Source organism: Balaenoptera borealis (assembly GCF_965194805.1).
Source record: "Balaenoptera borealis genome assembly, chromosome: 5".
NCBI lineage: Eukaryota > Metazoa > Chordata > Mammalia > Artiodactyla > Balaenopteridae > Balaenoptera > Balaenoptera borealis.
In genome coordinates, this window is record NC_138862.1 from 38379022 (window position 1) to 38401614 (window position 22593).

At 33.6% G+C, this 22593-nt stretch overlaps 1 protein-coding gene across 4 annotated transcripts in view; it reads left to right on the top strand.

The window, feature by feature from the left end:
* CADM2 (cell adhesion molecule 2) overlaps positions 1 to 22593 on the top strand; it is a 1026782-nt gene that overhangs the window by 240903 nt on the left and 763286 nt on the right. The window lies entirely within an intron of this gene.

Genomic DNA, 22593 nt, shown 5'->3' on the forward strand with positions numbered 1-22593 from the left:
GCAAATCTCTCAGGATATGGATACATGAATGGGCCATCTCTGGTTGTTTGCTTCCTCCTCTGAATATTTATTTTCATTTTTTTAGAGAGATTGCTGCTTTATATATTGGGTAACTGACATTACCTTTTGTAAGATGTATATTTTTATTCAAGTAAAACATTACATTTTGGATGCATATGTTTGATATCTAGAAATTCTTCTTGTGTCTTTCTGTTTTATTTTATATCAGCTGTGTGGGATAATCATTCTTCCAAGAAAATTCCAAACTTCACTACTATTCTTTAGCGTCCATCAATCCTAAAGTTCAAAATTATCATTCAAAATTCAGAATTATAATGTATACCTAAACATTTCTGCTAATCAATGTATCTTACTGGTTTAATGGGGACTGAAAAAGAATAAGGAATATGATTTAAAATAGGTGAAAAAGAAATGAAGATGTTTAAGTTCAGTTAAGAGCATGAATTATAGAGTCTCTTCAAAATAAGAAAAACAACCAAATTTTAATTTGAATCTAATTCAATTTGATGAACATTTGGTTTATTGTAGTTATTATAAGCTCACCCTGACAAGTTAATAAACTATAGTTCTTGGAAGGACTTAAAAAAATCAGGACATAAGAAAACTCTCTCCTTTTCTCCCCTCTGTTTCACGTATTTCTTTTATTATTATTATCATTAACCTTTATTGTAGTTAGATACACATGCATTTCCTCTAATAGACTGTAAGTCCCTTATAAGAGTAAAGACTGTTTTATTCATCCTTGCTGCCCTGACAATGCCTAACACATAATGCCTTATATAAAGTCTAAACTCTAGCACTGTATGATGACTCAAATGTCATCCAAAGGCACTAAATATTAGCATATTAAAAAAGAGTGATTTGCCTTGCACTTTTCACATTATTGATATGCTTGAGTTTTGAGTTTTCCTTCCATGTATGACCTAAATTTTCCAGGCTCTAGGTCAATTCACAGATATTACAAAACTCAAATTTAATTTTATGATTTAGGGATACTTTGTTATAACACCCTTTTATGTGCTGTTACTAGAAATGTTTTAATAAAAGTACAATGGTAAGACTATAACAAAAGGGTAAGCTTTGCGCAGTGGCAGTATCGTAGCCAATGAGGTTTATCCGAGGCGCGATTATTGCTAATTGAAACAAAAGGGTAGCAATACTAGAAGGCATATGACTTAGTCAGATAAGACTTGCCATAAGGAAAGTAGAGCAGCTTTAATATACACAGAGATGGATGGGAAAACAACAACGAATTGAAAAATGCAAAGTTTTGCTCACAACGTGACCTGAGAGAAAGGCAGTCAGTGAAGGTGAAGATTTTACTGGTTTAATAATAAATAGTTGTACATAAATAATTAGTTTGTGACAGTTTTAATGACCACCCAGTCATGAGAGAAGATAAATCTACATATTGAAAGAAAGCAGTTAAAACGTTGACTTGCAGAATGACAGAGGTAAAGAGGATACGTTTAAGTGGAGACAGGCAGCTTGTCTAAATATGGCTAATATTAAATACAGGTGATTATAGCATTTGAAATTGAAATTAAAAATAATCTCTGATTCACTTATTTTAAAATTGCCAAGTCCCCTCAGCTGCATATTTCACCAGGTGCTGGTGCAGTTGGAACAACAAGCATATCCAAAGATTTAAAAATAACATTCACGGGTGTCACCTGATGTCACTCCAGATAAGAAATACTGTTCCCAATCAGAGAGAAAACACTCTCTGGTATTCATCCTAACACATCCCAACCCTGTGCTACATATTTATGCCATGTATTTTTAAATAATCTTTTGGATCTTGAACATATTAAATAGATTAAGCTTTCTGAAAGTTCTAAACATAGAAAAGAAATGCAACACTTTGGTTTTAGGAAACTTATGCCTGTACAGAGCTCTTTTTTCATTATGAGGTTTAAAGAAAATAAAGATGTTTTGATTTTTTTTTCTCCAAATATTACAAACTGAGTCAAATATATGTGTAATATTCATAATTTCTTCTTTAAAATGATATTTAAGGCCTATGATTTCAGGCAACTCAAGTACATAGTCTCCTAAATATATTGGTTCAGATTTGGGGAAGAAAACGAACATTTATCAAGTTATTCAGGCAAGCAATATGCCAGGTGTTTTGTATGCACTTACTTTTCCCAATAAAAGTCCTATGAGGAAGATATTTTATCTGTTTTACAGATGAAGTAACTGAAGTCCTGAATGGTTAACTTGATTTCCCAAGATCAAAAAGAAACTCAGCAACAAAAATAGGATTGGCCCTTAGAATTCTCTAGAAAGCCCAGGCTTTTCTATATATGTACCTAAATACCTCTATAAGGGTTGTTTCTCAAATTTATGTGGAAAAAACTAATGATATACAGTAATTTTTAAAATGCATTGATGTGTACTCCCATCACCCTCCTCCTACCAATTTGACTTTATAGTCAGAAAATAAAGCATCAAGAATCACAAATGCATTGATTTCTATTGCTCAAATCACAAGTGCATTTATTTCTATTGCTCAATCAAAGATTGGGTTTCTTCAGGCATCTGTACAAAAAAAATGTCTTAATTGAAATACTGTTGCACACTACATTCACTTTCCATTAGTCTGAAAATGAACTAACTCGACTTGATTTAGAATAGTGCCAACTCTGTACTGTCCAAAATCTTTGAGCAGATCATGGACAGAGACTCTCTAATCTTAAGCAATTTTGAGTGAAAAATATAATTGACAAGCTTATAGAAGATAAAACACAAAATGACAGAGAGAAGAAAAATGAACATGAAATATCCAGCAACACATCATAGTTATTGGGATGATTCTAATATATATATATATATATATTTTTTTACTATCTCTCACTCCTGAAGGTCACGGAAATGTGGAAGAGAAATAGAAATTGAAGGGAAATATCAGATGCGAAGTGTCTGATACTGCCATAACGCTATTTTAGAAGTTTTCAAAGAAAAGAGATACTTTGGTGCTATTAAGTCATAAGAAGCATCAGTTACTTCATTTTAATTTATTTGGATGATCATATAAGTCTGTTGAGACCTTTATGAAACCAGACTTTGGTCTTTTGGCATTTTGCCAATCACTACTAGCATAATTTTTTATCAAATATCATAAAGAATAGTGTTTTTTCTTTAATAAATTGAAGACAATTACTAATTAATATGTTAAAGAGAACAGCATTTTCTGAAGTCTTGTAGCTACTCTCCCCAGTTTGACATTGGTGTTGCCCCTTAATTAGTCTGTCCTCCAGCTTAGTCATTTGCATTAAGCCTATCAATCCAGTCAGTTTTCTTCACTTTCAGGCTATATTTCTTTATCTTACACGCAAGGCTTTCTCAGAGATGTTGCCAGATTCTTTGCTGAATCCATGCACATCAAAATGACTACATCCCCCTAAAACTAGAGTGAGCCGCAACTAAGGAGCCCGCCTGCCGCAGCTAAGACCCAGCGCAACCAAAAAAACCAACAACAACAACAACAAAAAACCACTAAAAGTGTCAAAATAGCAAGTAAGTTAATATGATGTGGTAAACTAAAGAGAACTTATGCTGCCTCTCTTGGACTGGACACATAAGAGCTACCTTTCCTGCTAAAGAGATTGGAGGGATAAAAGGAAATTAAATGTGAGACAAATCTTGAGAACTATGGGGGCCTGTTTCAATTTATATTCCATTAAATACTAGGGAAGCTTTTATCATGAATCATCTTGAAACTGAAATGATCTTTTCTTTCTTTTTTTCCCCTACATCTATTTAGATACTTAGGCTTTTCAGAAAACCATAGACTTGTGCATCTCTCTTTGGGATATGTCTTTCATAGAGAGGTTAGAACCTGTTACCTACAATAGCTTGGTGATGATGCCACCTAATTTTTCTTGAGTGGGTGGTGAGAGGAAAGAGATTATCTTCCATCTGTGAATTGACTTCTTAAAGTGGAACTCTGCAAGCTCTTCATAAAATCATACAGTCTGTGTGTGTGTGTGTGTGTGTGTATGTGTGTACACACTAGGTTCTATATCTTAGAGACATTAGCAGAATTTAAATAGCTATATCTGAAATCATCACTACATTTCTATAATATTATTTCAATGGGAAAATATTTCCCCAAATTATAAAGAATATATTTATAAATTATTTTGGAATCTTAGACTATTCATATATTTTAAAATGATTTATGTAAGCTTTTTATTTTTAAATGAGATTTAATGCACTCAAGCATAGTTTGAGTATTGCCCATATAGAGATTAATTTATGAGGAATGAGTATATTATCATTCTAAATTCAGAGATCATAGGTAAGATGGCCCAGAATGTCAAAGCCTTTGGTACAATAAACCTGGTAATTCATATTGACAAAAAGTTACTAAATATCAGCTCATCGATCCCAGTGTTCGGTAACTATATCACTGTTCTGGTTGTTGCCTCATTCAACATCTTGGTAACAAAAGCACATAAAGGAAATTTTACAAATTTCCCTTCAAAAAAGGTCGATTATTTATCCCACTTTAAAGATGGTGTTTATAATTATTTGTAGAATTTTAGCTATTTGTATCATTGTATAATGCAGAGATAATTTTTTTGAGATTAATCTGTGCTTTTATTTGCCAGTATAACTACAGTAGCCTGCAAATTTTTAAAATCTAAACAGTACATTTTACATCACAATCCAACAAACACACACCTTATATAATATGTATATATATATTAAAGTGAAACAAAAGTTTTGCCAAAAATGTCTACCCTGAGTGTTAATTCTTTTTAAGACTTTTTTTTTTAACCAAGGCTGAACTGAACTGACACAGCATAATCACCAAAGTCCCTAGTCCATCTTAGGGTTCACTTTATGAAGTGAATAGTGTTGCACGTTCTATGGGTTTGGACAAAAGTATGATGACATAAAACCATTATAATGTCATACAAAGTATTTTCACTGCTCATAAAAACTTCTGTACTCTATGTATTCATCTCCCCTCTCCCCCCAAACTCCTGGCAACCATTGATCTTTTTATTGTCACCATTGTTTTGCCTTTTCCAGAATGGCATATAGTTGGAATCTATTTTTCTTTTTTCCTTGAAGAGAGGGGTTCAAAGCCTTTGTGCCTATAAGACCACTCATGGCCCACCCACATGTGGACCGGACAGGCTCTAGGTGGCAAACTCCCCCACTAAATACTGTAGCTTTCCTTCCAGTACTGAGTCCTGCCCAGCAGCCACGTGGAGGTGCAGGGGGATATGTGTTGGGTATTTGTTCATAGGAAGGCCACAAGCTTTGTGCCCCTTGTCACAGTGAACCCAGATTCCTGTTGGGTGTGTTGTAAACAGACAAGCCATTTCTTCAGACCCCCTGCTCTGAGCACACCCGGAGATAATTTTTAATAGGGTAGCCAACTATAATAAATAAATACTCTTATTATAGAAGGGAGGAAAATACAACAGAAGGTAATAAAAATATTGATGAGATGTTTATTATAAAGAGAATTTTTTGTACTTGTTCTCAAAATTTACATTGATATGTCTATTATTTGCATCATCTAATCTCATTTTTTCCTTGAAGGAATATATATAAATTAAGTGACAGTGTGTTCTTCCTTATAATTATATATATTTAGAATCTCAAATAAACTGAATGAAAAATTAAAGTATATTCATGTAAAATATTGAATGATTGTTCATTAAAGGTCAGAGTGCTTAGAAAATGCTAAACAAAATGGCTCATATGGAAGAGTATTCATTTGCCTATGTATGTCTTTATTTTATAATTATCATAGAATTAACATAAAATTATAAAATAATTGTTTGCTGATGTTTATTTGACAAAGCCCTAAAATAAACATAGTCAATTTCATTTATACAGGGCTGGAACTGAAATCAAAGTAGAAAAGAATTAGAAAATGTATGTCATTATAGATTCATGTAAAACACAGTAAGAGATGAAGGACGTGAGCACTTCAACATGTAAGGATATCTTAATACAGAGACACACAAAGCAAGTTAAATAGAATCTATTTAGAACTAAAAACAATTTTATTATAATTTGCAATTGAAAGTGGAATTGTTTTAGAAAATATTAATGCCAGCTCACCTATATTTACATATTAATCTGTGAGGCTTTTCTTATAAATAGAAACAGTCTTTCCCTGAATGAAAATATTATAACCCTTAATACCAACATAATGATAGCAATTGTTAAAAATAAGTTAAAACAGCAAAATTATAGACATTTAAGGAATCATTTTTGGCTATTTAATGTTATCTTTGTCCTTGTAAATATAACACTTTCAAATTATAGCAGACTGTCTCATTCTCAGTTTTCAGGAAAATAAGGAATAGAGTTTAAGTACCATGACAAGTATAAATGGAAATTGAAAAAAAATATTTAAATATAATGATAATAGTGTTATTTAATTTTCAGATGTTTCAATCAATGATAAGAAATTATACTTACTTAAATATTTCCGTAATTTTAAAATTTTGGTCCAGTTTCTTTTTCCTCTTTAGAAAACTTTCCTGTATGTTTAGAAATCAGGCATTCAGCTGTATATCTATAAATCAAACTTTAAAAAATGTTTCTATCAAAACAAAATGCTTTTTGCAATAAATGGCTTTTCTCATGTCTTTGGTCATTTGATAATAACATTTTATTTTATTTGTAATATAATAGTTTATGAAATAAAGTGTTAGCTTATGCAAAATGTAATGTAGTTTTTTAAGAATAATTGGAAAAATGGAAATTGTATGCTAACTTGATGTAGATGAGAGGTCACTTGGAAGTGAGTCATATTCCACCCTTAGCCAAATCTACTATTAGACAAATATAAAAATAATTTAGAGAAGAAAAAACACATTATCCCAAGCTCCTCAATTGTTTAAATGGTTGTAAAAGATCCCTAGCACGCATGAGCAGGGAACCAAACTGTAATGACTCAACATTTCTGATGAAACTTGCTCCCCTATTTCCAGGACCACATCCCCAATGCAGAGACCATCAGTCTGGTATTTAAATAAACTTTAAAATAGTATTTTGAATTACTATTGAAAACATAAGCGTATAACCTAGTTACCTTGAGTAGCCGTCAATGAAACTTAGTGTACCTTACCTCCTAGTTGAAAATTACAAAAAATGAGATTAAAAAAATTTTAAAGGTTACAAGAAATGATTAACTTGAATATTATGAAGACAGTTGTGTAAAATGAAAGATTACTGTATACATACCTTAAATATTTATTCCAAGAGCAATTTGAAAGAGAAGATAGAATGCACAGTAGGTATCATCTTAGTGGTTTTGAATTGCTGATCAAAAGAATGATAAGGTATCAGGAGTGAAGAAAGGAATAGTACTGTATAACACTCTAAATGTAAACAATGCATGCATTTACATGAGGCAGAAACATTGTTTCCTAATCAGAGAGCTTTGTTGTGTTGCTCTACTTTGTTTTTTATATTATTTATTTATTTTTTAGTAAAATTTAATGGATTGAGAAACTCAGCCACTCCTAAATGTAATGTCCTTGGAGACAGACTCCAAAAATAAACTGACCTTGTCATAACCTAAAATGTTTACTTCAAAACTGTTCAGTTCAAAACAGAACTACACTTGCTATATCACAGTGATACCAATAGTAATTTAAGGTAACTGTCACTTTAAAAGTAGCCATCAACTCTGCCTAAATATGCATTATTTTTATATAAAAACCCTGGTATCCTCTTTCAACGTATATTTCAAAGAGAGCTAATACAGTTGCCTTTAAAGCAACTTCATTTCTCTGTTATGTTACTGTGAAAGAAAATTGTAGTCATTAGTCAAAAAAGTGAATAAAATTGGTTATATGCTACATAGTGACCTTGGTATTGATTTTAAAAAATATTCTTATAACCTGCATGATACCAAAACAACTACTGTTCATAACCTCACCTGTATAAAGAAACTGTTTTCCACTAGAAAAACATTATACACTTGTCAGTTAAAGAAACAGTGTATTGGCTAAGTATGTTTTAGTGGCTGGGCTTACAATGGAGGAGAGACATGATATTATTGCAAAAAAATGTATACAATTTGAGGCAAATTAATTCTTTTAAATTTATGTTAAGCTCCATAGCGTTTAGAATAAGTAGGTATGCATATGAAGTAGTATTATCAGTAATTGAAATATTAACAATTATAATAGAGACTGATGAAATAAACATTGTCTTATATTTATTGGTTTAATTAGTCATTAATTTTAATTAATAAGTTGTTAAACTTATTTTCCACACCTCTAGTTAAACACACTAGAAATCCATCTAGATATTCCAATAAAAATTTTTTTTAAGATGTTGCCTATGAGCCTCAGGCAATCTCTAGGTCTTTTTTAGTTCCTGAGGTTTCAACTGAGAAAAGTGCCCATTAGTTCCAATTTTGATGATGATATTCATGACGTGGTCTCTAATATAAAATAATTTTTGGTGGGAAATTTGGTGACATGTTTCCTCAGGATATAGACAAAGACCAATACACTCAGCATTCTATAGCACTGTCTAAATGTGACATAGTCTGTCAACGCCAACACATTTAAATAGAAAGTGAAAAAAAAAAATCCTTTCTATGACTGTCTCTGTAATTTCAAACAAACAGTTCAGATCCTTGGAAGCATCTCAGTGTCTGACTAGTTAGACATTTAGGGTTTATGTTTGTAATTTGATGATAACAATTATTGGCTATATTGATTGTGCCAAGGAAGTAAGAATCATATTAAATTTAAATCTCCTCAGATAAAATCATATCTGCAATACTGTGTTCAGTCATTGGACTCATATTTTGAGAGAGATATTGATAAGCTGGGGCACCCGTAAGACAATGACCAGGATGTGAGAGAACTTTATAGCATGAAGAGAATGATCAGGGTTACTGAGAAGTTCAGATTTAAGAAGAAAATGTTGGTTAGGAAAAATCTGGGTTTTTTAAAAAAAATATTGAATTCATTGTCCTGTGGATGATACTCTAACCTGAGTCTATAAGGCACAAGAAATAAGTAAGATGAGTGGGTAAAGTTCCTAGGAAATTCAATATGAGATAGAATTCCCTGAAAATTATAGCTGTCTGAAATTAGAATGTACTGCTCTTATTAGCTGTCTTCAAAGAGCAGATGACGCAAGTTACATGGGAGACTATAGAGTTCATGCCTGGAGTAAAGAATTGGATGAGGAATCCTCTATAGACTTATGTGATTTTGATGTTCTGTGAACTTAATAACTGAAATATTTCCTTTTGATAAACTTTTCCCAAATGTTTCAGTATTCCAAATGTTCAAGACAGGAATCTATTAAGCTGAAACATATGAAATTGCCAGTCTTATAGGTTCAAAGTGGTTGAATAGTAGCAATTTCATGCAGTTTCATTTACATCCATGGTTTACTGAAACTAGTCTCTGAAACAGAAATGAGCAAGCCAAAAAGAAAGAAAGAAAAAACAAAACTGCTGCTATTAATCTCCATCTCCTTAGCACTTGCTCATTTAGCACAGTTGAGACCAAATTCAGGAGATGATGTGTTTCATTAGTAGTTGGACTGGCCACAAAAATGAAAAAAATAAATAAAGCTAATTGTCATATATCAAACTGCTTTCACTCAATTTAATTTCTCATAGTTGTTAGCCAAATAGAGAAACAAACAATAACTAAAACAAAAAATATGAAAACTACATGAGTTAGTAGTTATGAACACTCTGAAAATTGAAGAGTACTATGGAATTTATGCTATATCCTTAAGGATACTAGCTCTTATGTAATAGTAAGCAGGGCATGATAAATGAATTTATGAGGATATCATGATAGAAGTAATTACATATAAGGAAAGTAAAACTGAAAAAAAGAAGAGAGATGGGAGGAAAAAGTAATGGTAAGTGGTGATAACCGCTGTAAACAGGAGTCAGGACATCTGCACTCAATCCCATCTGTCACTAATTCTTTTAGTGATTCAGAGGAAGGCATGAAGTCTCTCATGGCCTGAATTAGCTCATCTGTAACATGAGTGGGTTGGACTAATTGACCTCTATATCAATCTAGGCTTCTGCAACCTGAAATTCTGTTACTGTTTGAAAATATTCAGGAATCAAAAATATAGAATCTTAGTAAATGCAATCTAAGATGAAGAGAATTTAACAAGAAATCAACATTTTATCATGGCTAAATTAATGGTAAAAGAAAATATTTAGAGGCCAAATGATTATTGAAGGACTTAGTCGATGAGAGAAAAATGTACACATAATGCTATTTGTGTGTGTGTGTGTGTTTCTTTTTGTACTTTGGTTAAATTCATTGCGTAGACTTGGTTGGAATATCAGTTCAGTGCCTTGTTGGGTTTGTTACTGTAGTGACCTTGAGAATACTCCTTTCAGATCTCTGCAGGAACTAATTGACCTATGACCCCAGGTTCTGTGCTCTGAAACCCATCACTGTGGTTGGTGTTGAAGCCCCATTTCCCATTGGATGCTCCCAACCAATGACTGAATATGGCAGGGATAAGACGGGTCCATTCTGGAAAGACATGTGACTCCTCTGATGGTGATTCTCTTGAAGAATAACAGTTGGCCTTGCTAAAGTTTCCTTGACATTTCATTGCATTTTAAAATGCTTCCATTCGATTTTTCTTCCTTCCTTCTCTCCTTCACTCAGGGCAGGCCTGTTTCACAATCTGACAGTCCCAGCTTCTAGCGGCTCCCACCTCTTTAACCAACACAGGCGGTTATGAGATTTATGAGATTTCTCTCATAAATCTCTTGCATGTGTAGTCATTTCTCAGCATCTGCTTTCTGGAAGATCTGGAATAATAGGTCACTCAGATCTTTTCCATTTCATTCTGTTTACTAATCTATAAATTGGAAATAATAATATCTAATTTATTTGGTTAGTATGAAAATTCCATGATCTCATCAATGAAAATATAGGATATTGCTTATACAATGCTAGTATTTATTATTATGCTCTAGCCAAATTGGACAACCGAGTTTTTTGGTCTTACCACTCTTATTCAAATTGTGCCCTTATACTAAATTACCCTCTCCATATACAAATATCCAGTTCCTACATCACTTATTAGAGCAATCATTATGGCCACCTCTTTCATAAAGCTTTAAAATTTAATTTTTTTCTTCAAAACTACTAGTACACTTAAAGTATTTTCTCTTGAATCGTCATTCTTTCTTTATTTTTCATCTGCCCCATTCTGTATGGAAAATATAATGGGGTCAGGGTTTCTGTCTCACTCATATTTTTATTTTTGGGAATCTGGAACCTAGGGTATTCAGTAAATGTTAGTTAAGTTTAAAAACAAATGTTTGCTGGTAGTCAGGGGTCATATCAAGTAGAAATTTGCCATAGAAAAGTTTGGTTTTTCTATTAAGTGCAATGAGAAACCATTCATAGTTCTAAACATGGATTGAGAAAACAGGATATGTGTTTTATATTGATTGCCATGGACACTCCGTGGAGGAGACAGTGGGGTTGGGATTTAAGGTCTGTTCTGAAACTGAATGTTGTATTTGTTATACCAGAGATGTACAGTTGCCCTTTACCTATTATCACTGTAACTTAACTAATCGTGCAGTCTATTTCTTTAAAAGCAGTCACTTCATTATTTTCCAGCATTAATAATGAATCTGTAAGGTAACTTGTGCTATTAAACTGATGAAAAAGACATTAGGGTCTCAAGAAATAATGACCTTTCCTATATTTAACTCAGATCAGTAACTGTGATGCTGAGAAATCAATTTAGACTGGCAGTGGCAGAGATTAGGCAATAGAAATATAATGGGGGATCCTCCTCCCCAGGCCGTGGCCTGGCCTGATAAATGGCATATTTTAAAAGCTTACAGGATTTATTCCCTTTTTAAAAAACCTACAGGATTTATTTCTTGCTTCCTCATCAAGGAATACATTATAAAGAAATCTGAGGCACAGATGTATGGTGGTTGGCTTCAGAGATTCTGGTGTTTGTTTTCAATACTGTAACTTCATTATTTGGATGGATGTGGATCCTTAGACTATCAAACATGAAGGAATGAGAATACAAAACATATTCCAAAGCTAAGCCTAAATGACACTGTCTCAGATTATCTATGGTTCTTATCCCCTCCATTAGTGCAAGTAATCGAGTGTTTGAATTTGAAAGTGCAAGTTTATCTCATTGTTCCATTATAGGTAATAAAAGTGACCTATGTGAGGATATTAGATTAGTGATTTTACTTAGTAGTCACCTTATGCTTAGCAGGTGTGAAATTGTTAACTCGTTCAAATTAAGTCATTATCCAGTTATGTAACAAATAGACTTGTGCTTAAAAAGCTTAACTAAGCAGGTGCAGAGAGAAAGGAGCAGCTCCATCAAATGCTTCAGGAAACCCTTTCTACTGCTGTTCTTTATTTTTACATCTCATTAACAGCAGTATTAACTATCATATACTGCTCATATAGGGAAAATTGGAAGATAGTAAGCATTCTGCATAATCCTCTTAAAAATATTTTAAGTACAAGGAAGAGTTGGTGTTTTTTGTTTGTTTGCTTTTTAATATATAGCCTCATGTCATCTTGAACCTATTAGTCTGCTAGGGTTGCCATAACAAAATACCATGAACTCAGTTGCTTAAAGGGTAGAAATTTATTGGGGCTTCCCTGGTGGCACAGTGGTTGAGAATCTGCCTGCCAATTCAGGGGACATGGGTTCGAGCCCTGGTCTGGGAAGATCCCACATGCCACGGAGCAACTAAGCCCGTGAGCCACAACTACTGAGCCTGCACGTCTGGAGCCTGTGCTCCGCAACAAGAGAGGCCACGACAGTAAGAGGCCTGCACACTGCGATGAAGAGTGGCCCCCACTTGCCGCAACTAGAGAAAGCAACAGAAACGAAGACCCAACACAGCCTAAATAAATAAATAAATAAATGGATTGAAAGATTCAGCATAGTAAATGTCAGTTCTCAAATTTATACAAAAAAAAAAAAAAAAAGAGTAGAAATTTATTTTCTCACAATTCTTTATACTAGAAGTCCAAGATCAAAGTGTTGGCAGGTTTGGTTTCTTCTGAGGCCTCTCACTGTGCATTACACAGCCACTTTCTCATTGTGTCCTCAGGTCTGTGTGTTTTCTCCATCCTAATCTCTTTTTCTTATAAGGACACCAATTATATTAGATTAGGGCCCAACCATATGACCAAATTTTACCTTAATTACCTCTTTAAAATTTTATCTCCATGTCCAGTCACATCCTGAGTTACTGGGGGCTAGGACTTAAACATGTGAATTTGGGGGGGACACAGTTTGACTCATAAAATCTGGGAATTTTTTTCTATCAATTAAATGCACATTTTTTTCTTATTTGAGAAATATCCCTAATTCATATGAGGCAGAGGCTCTATAGTGAAATCAGCTATGATATTTCTGTATCACCTCTTTAGATTTCCATAGCTACTTGCTTTTCTAAATTCTAGAGAGCTATGCAGAGTGTATTTAAACATGGAGTAATCAAAACAGACCAAGTAGGAAGAAAAGAAAAAGAAGGAAAATGAGTTCAGGGATGGTCAAACACAGGTCAGGACCTCTAAGATATTATAGTCAATATCTCTCTTCCTGGGTTTCACATGAAGGACACAGAGGTAGGATATTACTTTCAAGAGTTTTATTGACCAGTTATCAACAAAAGGAGGTAGAGATGGGTAGCTTTTGTTATTCTTTGAGCCCAGACTTCTAAAAAATAAGAGAAAAAAAGATGTCATTATTTCTTTTTCAAAAGATGATAACAATTGAAGGATTTGTTTTTTTATTCTGGAACATATCAGCATATCAGTTTCTCAATTCCACCTCTTTGGGTTCCTTTTTTGTAGTGTTTTGTTTCAAGTTTGTTTTGTTTTAGTAATTTTGTCCAATGTGAGCATGAAATGCTCTTTTACGGGTCAACATACTGTGAAGCCGCTAATAAATGAAGTGTTTTTAAAACTATCAGAGAAAGAAACATAGGGACAACATGATCTCAACCAGCTCAGAGACATTTCTAGAAAGTACCAGACAAGTACTTTATGTAGAAAATTGTGTACCTCATGCAAACATGCATACTCAGAAGAAAGTTTCTTCTGAGCTCATATTTTTTTGTGATCTTTACACATAATCAGAATATTGCAGTCTCTTTTTTTGTAATTCTTTAATTTAAAAAAATATGAAAATAAAACAAGTCACAGACTGGGAGGAAATATTTCCGAAACATGTATTTGACATGACCTTGTAGCCAAATAACGTCTTACAGAAAAACCCGAACGAACTTTTTGGCCAAGCCAATATATAAAGAATTCTCAACAAAAAGAAAATAAACAACCAAACCAAATCAAAAATGGGCTAAATATCTGAATAGACATCTCACCAAAGAAGATACACAGATGGCAAATAAACTTATGGAAAGATACTACTTTAGGAAATTGCAAATTAAAACAACAATGAGACACTATTACACATTCCTAAGAATGATAAAATCCAAAACACTGACTATGCCAAATGCTAGCAAAGATGTGAAATAACAGAAACTCTCATTAATTAGTGGTAGGATTGCAAAATAGTGTAGCTACTTTGGAAGACAGTTTGGCCTTTTCTTACAAGGCTAAACACAGATTTACCATATAACCCAGTGATTACAGTCCTAGATATTTACTCAAAGTATTTGAAAATTTATGTCTACACTAAAACCTATGCACCAATGTTTATAGTAGCTTTCTTCATAATCACCAAAAATTGGAAGGTGTCTTTCAATAGTTAAATGTATAAAAAACCTGTGATACATCCATACAGTGGAATATTATTCAGTGGTAAGAAGATGTGAGCTATCAAGCCACAAAAAGACATGGAGGAACTTAAATACATCTTACTTAGTAAAACAAGCTAGTCTGAAAAGGCTACATACTATATGAATCCAACTATATGACATTCTGGAAAAGGCCAAACTATAGAGACAGGAAAAAGATCAGTGGTTCCCAAGGGTTCACAGGGAGGGAAGGATGGAGGAATATATGGAGTATGGGGAATTTATATGTCATTGAAACTATTCTGTACGATATCGTAATGGTGGTTATAGGACATTATGTATTTATCAAAATCCATCGACCTTTTACAACACAAGGGGTGAACCCTATTGTAAACTCTGGACTTTAGTTAATAATAGGTTAAACATTTTGTTAACTATGAAACTGTAAGAATAAAAAATCACTTTATGTTTGTAAAAAAATATGCATTTCTGTGCCATGGACTTGAGAGTTGTAAACTGCTCTATAGAAGAATAGAATGTTTCCCATATGTTGCAGATATCCTAAAGTACCTAAAAACAATGGACATGTTATAAATACTGACCAGCAATGATGATTTACATTATCTAACCTTTTATTATGTGATATAGAACTTTCCTCAGGAACAGTAATTTCAGTTTTACGCCATTGCAAACATGTTCACATGCAAATAGTAAACTGTTAACCCCATGGATTGAGAGTGAGATGTTCTTGTTAAACAACTGTATAAAACATAACAGTGGAATAAAATTCTTTAATCTAAAAGCTAGTCTGAACTAACGAGGTCTGTGTGGTGAACACTGGGTGTGGCAATCATGCTGCCATTTTCTCTCTCAAACATTGATTCTCTGGTTTCAATTATTATTAGTGGCTTCTATCAATCTGTCTTTGTCTCTGTCTCTTTCTCTCATTCCCCTTATTGTACAACCTGCATCAAAGTGAGATGGAGGCCAAATCTCTAAGCTGAAAAAATAGTCACATCCCACTTCAAAATGAAATCAAATATAGAATCCTTCATGTGGATGGCTCTTTGACATTTCCACTGTAATAACACGGAACATTTTCTGACCACAGTCATTTGCTATATAGCTTTTTGATCAGCTGTTTCTTGCCATCATGGAAGTTTGAGTGACATTTGGCCTCCTGGGACCTCTATGCCTTGGAGTCTTTGTTCAAGTGATGAAAAACTTGTAGTGCAATCCTAAATTCTAACTACTGATGAATTCTATTGGAATGGAATATCAAAAAATGACCCAATGATGTCTTCCAAAAGTTGATCATAAGTGTCCATGCTGTAATCTTGTGTGAGAATTATCAATAGCTAGAATAATAAATTTTAAAAAAAATTGATATGCTATTAAAAGTACTATATTTGATTCAATTTGCTCTTCTTTCAATAATTTACATAATATTTATAGACATTAATTTGCTAATCTGTATTTTATAATAATCTTATTAACATCCTCAAAAGGTGTATTAAAATTTTCATTGTAATTTCATTACAATTATATATTATTTTGGGATGTCATCTCACCATGGTAAAATCTCTCAATTTATTTCTTGATATCCTTTAATAGATATTTTCCTTTTTTCCCCTCTTTTGCTTTCTTTGCCTCTGTAATAATACCTCATTATGCTTTTTATTATATTTTTTTTGGTGGATAATTAATGATGTAAGAGGGTATAGCAGACTTTTAAAAGTTGATCCTGTAGGCAACCATGCTGATAGCTCTTATTTGGTCTGTGTAGATTTTGTTAGATTGTCTTTGTAGATTCTTCTGGGTATGTTGGCCTGCATCTGTTGTTATCTGCTCTCCAGCCACATCAGGTTCTACTTTTACCCTGTTGTCACCCAGTTGAAACCTGACTGGCATTGGGAGGTCTCTGGTGTTATGCTGCCTCACAGTTTTTTTAGGATAGATGATGTTATTCCCAGGGCATTGTGGGAGAGAAAAGTACAGCTCAGAGTTGACCCAGCTAATCATCCATGTGTAGTAGCACTCACTCCTATTGAACTCCCTACTGCTTCTCCCAATAAAGGATTAAATACCTCTCTCACTTCAGGTGTTCTTACACATACTTATTATTGGGATTATTAACCTTTCTCACTTCTGTAGCATTTCTTACATTATAATTGGGAGAGAGATTTAGATGTCCATTCTAGGCATATCTAACTATACAAGGTGAAAAGAGTAATTGAATAAAACTATCTCTTTTTCGGGATTTTTTTTGTATCATAATTATATTAAAATATTTCACTCAGATATTTTTCTAAAGTTTACTTTTAAAGAACATGTGGAATTCTGAAGTTAACTGCAAAAGATGAAAATAGACGTTTTTACCACTTAAGTGTGCTCTTTCTCTACACACATACTAATGTATTTCAAGGTACTGATGGATTCTGTGTGACAAAAGTCATTGATGAGGTTGATGTAAGTATAACTGGGGACCTCAACTGACAGAGAGTCCTTAGCAGGAAGGGCTATAGAAACAGAAGCAGTAAATAATCCCTTCTCTTAGGAGGTGAACTTCTTGCATGAATAAGCAACAGTGTATCATACTCTAAGGAACTCCAGATATTTATAGAGAATCTATAAATAAGTAGATTTTAAGTAGACCCTTAAGTAATATTTTTTGAGTGACTAGCTAATATTTATTAAACAATATTTAACGAGAGCCCCTATGGCCATTTTGAAGATTAGGCAAGACCACACAAACACCAAAGGTCAGAGAGGAGAATTCAAAATCAGACCAGCCAAATTCCTGAGCATCACAACTCTTAACTACTAGACCAGACAGAATAAAGGGAATACAGAACTTTTAGAAGGGTGAGATCAACTCTTAGTGATAATTATGAATATCTATTGGGTTTAAATATTCCTGCATGTATTAGAAACATGTACTTAAATAATACACCATCAGTGATTTGTGGTTTAAAAATGATCTCTAAGAAACAATAATTTACTTATGAGCACATTCCCAATATTACAGGTAAGGGTATCAGGATGGTTGTCTATGTTACCTGACAGTGATGACAACTTTTTGTTCTATATATAATGGAAAAATTTAACATACTTGAAAAGCATCTTATAACCTGACAACTAAAAAATTATTCTGATTGATTAAATTAATTTCAACATAATAACCACATATATCATATAAATAGTACAAGCTCTAAGTCAGAATAATTGCATACCACCTTAATTCTTTGTCTCTCTTTAAAAATTTTTTTTCAGTTTCTCAAAAAATTGTGTTTGTTAAAAATTAAACTGGATCTGGGAATTCCCTGGCAGTCCAGTGTTTAGGACTCTGTACTTTCACTGCAGAGGGCCTGGGTTCAATCCCCGGTCAGGGAAAGAGGATCCCACAAGCTGCGTGGTATGGCCAAAAACAAAAAAAAACAAAAAAGGGGATTTAAAATATCAAGACATCAAATTTTATGATTTCATGTACAATGCTTTTTATAAACATGAAGTAAAGACATATTTTATGGGGGAGAGTTTTGGAGGCTCTTGAAAATCCTGGTCTTTAGTGATCAGTGTTGTTTGCAAAGTGATAAATGTTATATAATTAATTACCACTCTCCTTTTAAAATTGGCTTTGAATGCTTTTCTTTTCTTTGTTTTGGAAATACTTTGGGTTCTAACATCAGTCCTGCTATTTACTGCTATTGTGTATTTTCTTAATTTAAAAATAGAAATGATAATAACATCTCTTGTTAGGGCTATTGTGAGAATTAGCTGCAACAGTGTTTATGAAAATCTATTCTGTCTTGGTACATCATAAGTTCAAGAGATCTGGCTGTTTTTCTTTAAAAAAACATACAATAAATTTTTATTTGCAATAAAATAAAATACTGTATTGTGTTACTGTCTGGAGGAAAGAACCCTGTAACTCTCTAAAATTTTCCTTAAAAACTTACCAGTTTGTCAAAATTTACATCCTAGAAGGGGATGGAATCCCAGTTTAATGAGTATGTATTTAACTACTAATTTCTGTTATTTTTCACTTCTTATGTCAAATTTTGTATTTTTCAGCTCGAAGCATTCTCATCATTTTAATACTTTTTATGGCAGGAATAGAAAACAAATGGTATAGGAAGTATTCTGGAAAGAAAGCAGTGTGGTCGCAGACCAGTGAAGGATAGCAACTTGTGGTGGTTCAGCTCCCAGAGGTTAGAGAAGTGAAGTTGTAGCTTCCCTTGGGATCACCTGTCTTTCCTCTGAGCACTTTGAATGTAGGGAATGGCCCAAAGGGAAAAGTCAACTAGCCCGCTCAACAGCTTAGATGACAGTGAACAAATGCTTGACTAGAACATTTGTTTTAATGAAGTAATTTAATAAAATATTGTCTAAGGAGATGCACTTGGAATATTAAGAGACTTTGTTCAGGCGGCTAAGTTGATTATTTCCTGCCAGGCTTATTTTTATCAAGTAAATTGACATAAAAAGGAAAGATCTTCCTAAAATCGTAACACTGTAAAATGCTCAAATGTAATTTACTTTGCAGAATTGTCCTATAAATATATATATCAAAGTGCAAATATATATATCATGATGCTCCCTAAGTGTAACAAAACAGTATATTTTTTAACATCTTTATTAGAGTATAATTGCTTTACAATGGTGTGTTGGTTTCTGCTTTACAACAAAGTGAATCAGCTATACATATACATATATGCCCATATCCCCTCCCTCTGTGTCTCCCTCCCACCCTCCCTATCCCACTCCCTAGGTGGTCACAAAGCACCAAGCTGATCTCCCTGTGCTATGTGGCTGCTTCCCACTAGCTATCTGTTTTACATTTGGTAGTGTATATATGTCCATGCCATTCTCTCACTTCGTCCCAGCTTACACTTCCCACTCCCCATGTCCTCAAGTCCATTCTCTACGTCGGTGTCTTTTTTCCTGTCCTGCCCCTAGGTTCTTCAGAACCACTTTTTTTTATTTTTTTGATTCCATATATATATGTTAGCATACAGTATTTATTTTTCTCCTTCTCACTTACTTCACTCGGTATGACAGACCTAGGTCCATCCACCTCACTACAAATAACTCAGTTTCGTTTCTTTTTATGGCTGAGTAATATTCCATTGTATATATGTGCCACATCTTCTTTATCCATTCATCTATCGACGAACACTTAGGTTGATTCCATGTCCTGGCTATTGTAAATAGAGCTGCAATGAACATTGTGCTACATGACTCTTTTTGAATTACTGTTTTCTCAGGGTATATGCCCAGTAGTGGAATTGCTGGGTCATATGGTAGTTCTATTTGTAGTTTTTTAAGGAACCTCCATACTGTTCTCCATAGTGGCTGTATCAATTTATATTCCCACCAACTGTGCAAGAGTGTTCCCTTTTCTCCACACCCTCTCCAGCATTAATTGTTTCTAGATTTTTTGATGATGGCCATTCTGACTGGTGTGAGATGATACCTCATTGTAGTTCTGATTTGCATTTCTCTAATGATTAGTGATGTTGAGCATCCTTTCATGTGTTTGTTGGCAATCTGTATATCTTCTTTGGAGAAATGTCTGTTTAGGTCTTCTGCCCATTTTTGAATTGGGTTTTTTCTATTTTTTTGATACTGAGCTGCATGGGTTGCTTGTAAATTTTGGAGATTAATCCTTTGTCAGTTGCTTCATTTGCAAATATTTTCTCCCATTCTGAGGGTTGTCTTTTCGTCTTGTTTATGGTTTCCTTTGCTGTGCAAAAGCTTTTAAGTTTCCCTTTTGTTTAAGGTCCCATTTGTTTATTTTTGTTTTTATTTCCATTTCTCTAGGAGGTGGGTCAAAAAGGACCTTGCTGTGATTTATGTCATAGAGTGTTCTGCCTATGTTTTCCTCTAAGAATTTTATAGTGTCTGGCCTTACACTTAGGTCTTTAATCCATTTTGAGTTTATTTTTGTGTATGGTGTTATGGAGTGTTCTAAATTCATTCTTTTACATGTAGCTGTTCAGTTTTCCCAGCACCACTTATTGAAGAGGCTGTCTTTTCTAGATTGTATATTCTTGCCTCCTTTATCAAAAATAAGGTGACCATAGGTGCATCGGTTTATCTCTCGGCTTTCTGTAATATTTCATTGATCTATATTTCTGTTTTTGTGCCAGTACCAAACTGTCTTGATTACTGTAGCTTTCTAGTATAGTCTGAAGTCAGGGAGCCTGATTCCTCCAGCTCTGTTTTTCTTTCTCAAGATTGTTTGGCTATTCAGAGTCTTTTGTGTTTCCATACAAATTGTGAAATTTTTTGTTCTAGTTCTGTGAAAAATGCCAGTGATAGTTTGATAGAGATTGCATTGAATCTGTAGATTGCTTTGGGTAGTAGAGTCATTTTCACAATGTTGATTCTTCCAATCGAAGAATATGGTATCTCTCCATCTGTTTGTATCATCTTTAATTTCTTTCATCAGTGTCTTATACTTTTCTGCATATAGTTCTTTTGTGTCCTTAGGTAGGTTTATTCCTAGGAATTTTATTCTTTTTGTTGCAGTGGTAAATGGGAGTGTTTCCTTAATTTCTGTTTTAGATTTTTCATTATTAGTGTATAGGTATGCAAGAGATTTCTGTGCATTAATTTTGTATCCTGCTACTTTACCAAATTCATTGATTAGCTCTAGGAGTTTTCTGGTAGCATCTTTAGAATTCTCTATGTATAGTATCATGTCATCTGCAAACAGTGACAGCTTTTCTTCTTCTTTTCTGACTTGGATTACTTTTATTTCTTTTTCTTCTCTGATTGCTGTGGCTAAAACTTCCAAAACTTTTTTGGATAATAGTGGAGAGAGTGGGCAACCTTGTCTTGTTCCTGATCTTAGAGAAAATGGTTTCAGTTTTTCAACATTGAAAATGATGTTGTCTGTGGGTTTGTCATATATGGCCTTTATTATGTTGAGGAAAGTTCCCTCTATGCTTACTTTCTGGAGGGTTTTTATCATAACTTGGTCTTGAATTTTGTCAAAAGCTTTCTCTGCATCTATTGAGATGGTCATATGGTTTTTCTCCTTCAATTTCTTAATATGCTTTATCACATTGATTGATTTGCGTATATTGAAGAATCCTTGCATTACTGGGATAAACCCCACTTGATCATGGTGTATGATCCTTTTAATGTGCTGTTGGATTCTGTTTGCTAGTGTTTTGTTGAGATTTTTTGCATCTATGTTCGTCAGTGATATTGGCCTGTAGTTTTCTTTCTTTGTGACATCTTTGTCTGATATTGGTATCCGGGTGATGGTGGCCTCGTAGAATGAGTTTGGGAGAGTTCCGCCCTCTGCTATATTTTGGAAGAGTTTGAGAAGAATAGGTGTTAGCTCTTCTTGAAGTGTTTGATAGAATTCTCCTGTGAAGCCATCTGGTCCTGGGATTTTGTTTGTTGGAAGATTTTAAATCACAGTTTCAATTTCAGTGCTTGTGATTGGGCTTTTTATATTTTCTATTTCTTCCTGGTTCAGTCTCAGAAGGTTGTGCTTTTCTACGAATTTGTCCATTTCTTCGTGGCTGTCCATTTTATTGGCATATAGTTGCTTGTAGTAATGTCTCATGATCCTTTGTATATCTGCAGTGTCAGTTGTTACTTCTCCTTTTTCGTTTCTAATTCTATTGATTTGAGTCTTCTCCCCTTTTTTCTTGATGAGTCTGGCTAATGGTTTATCAATGTGTTTATCTTCTCAATGACCCAGCTTTTACTTTTATTGATCTTTGCTATTGTTTCCTTCATTTCTTCTTCATTTATTTCTGATCTGATCTTTATGATTTCTTTCCTTC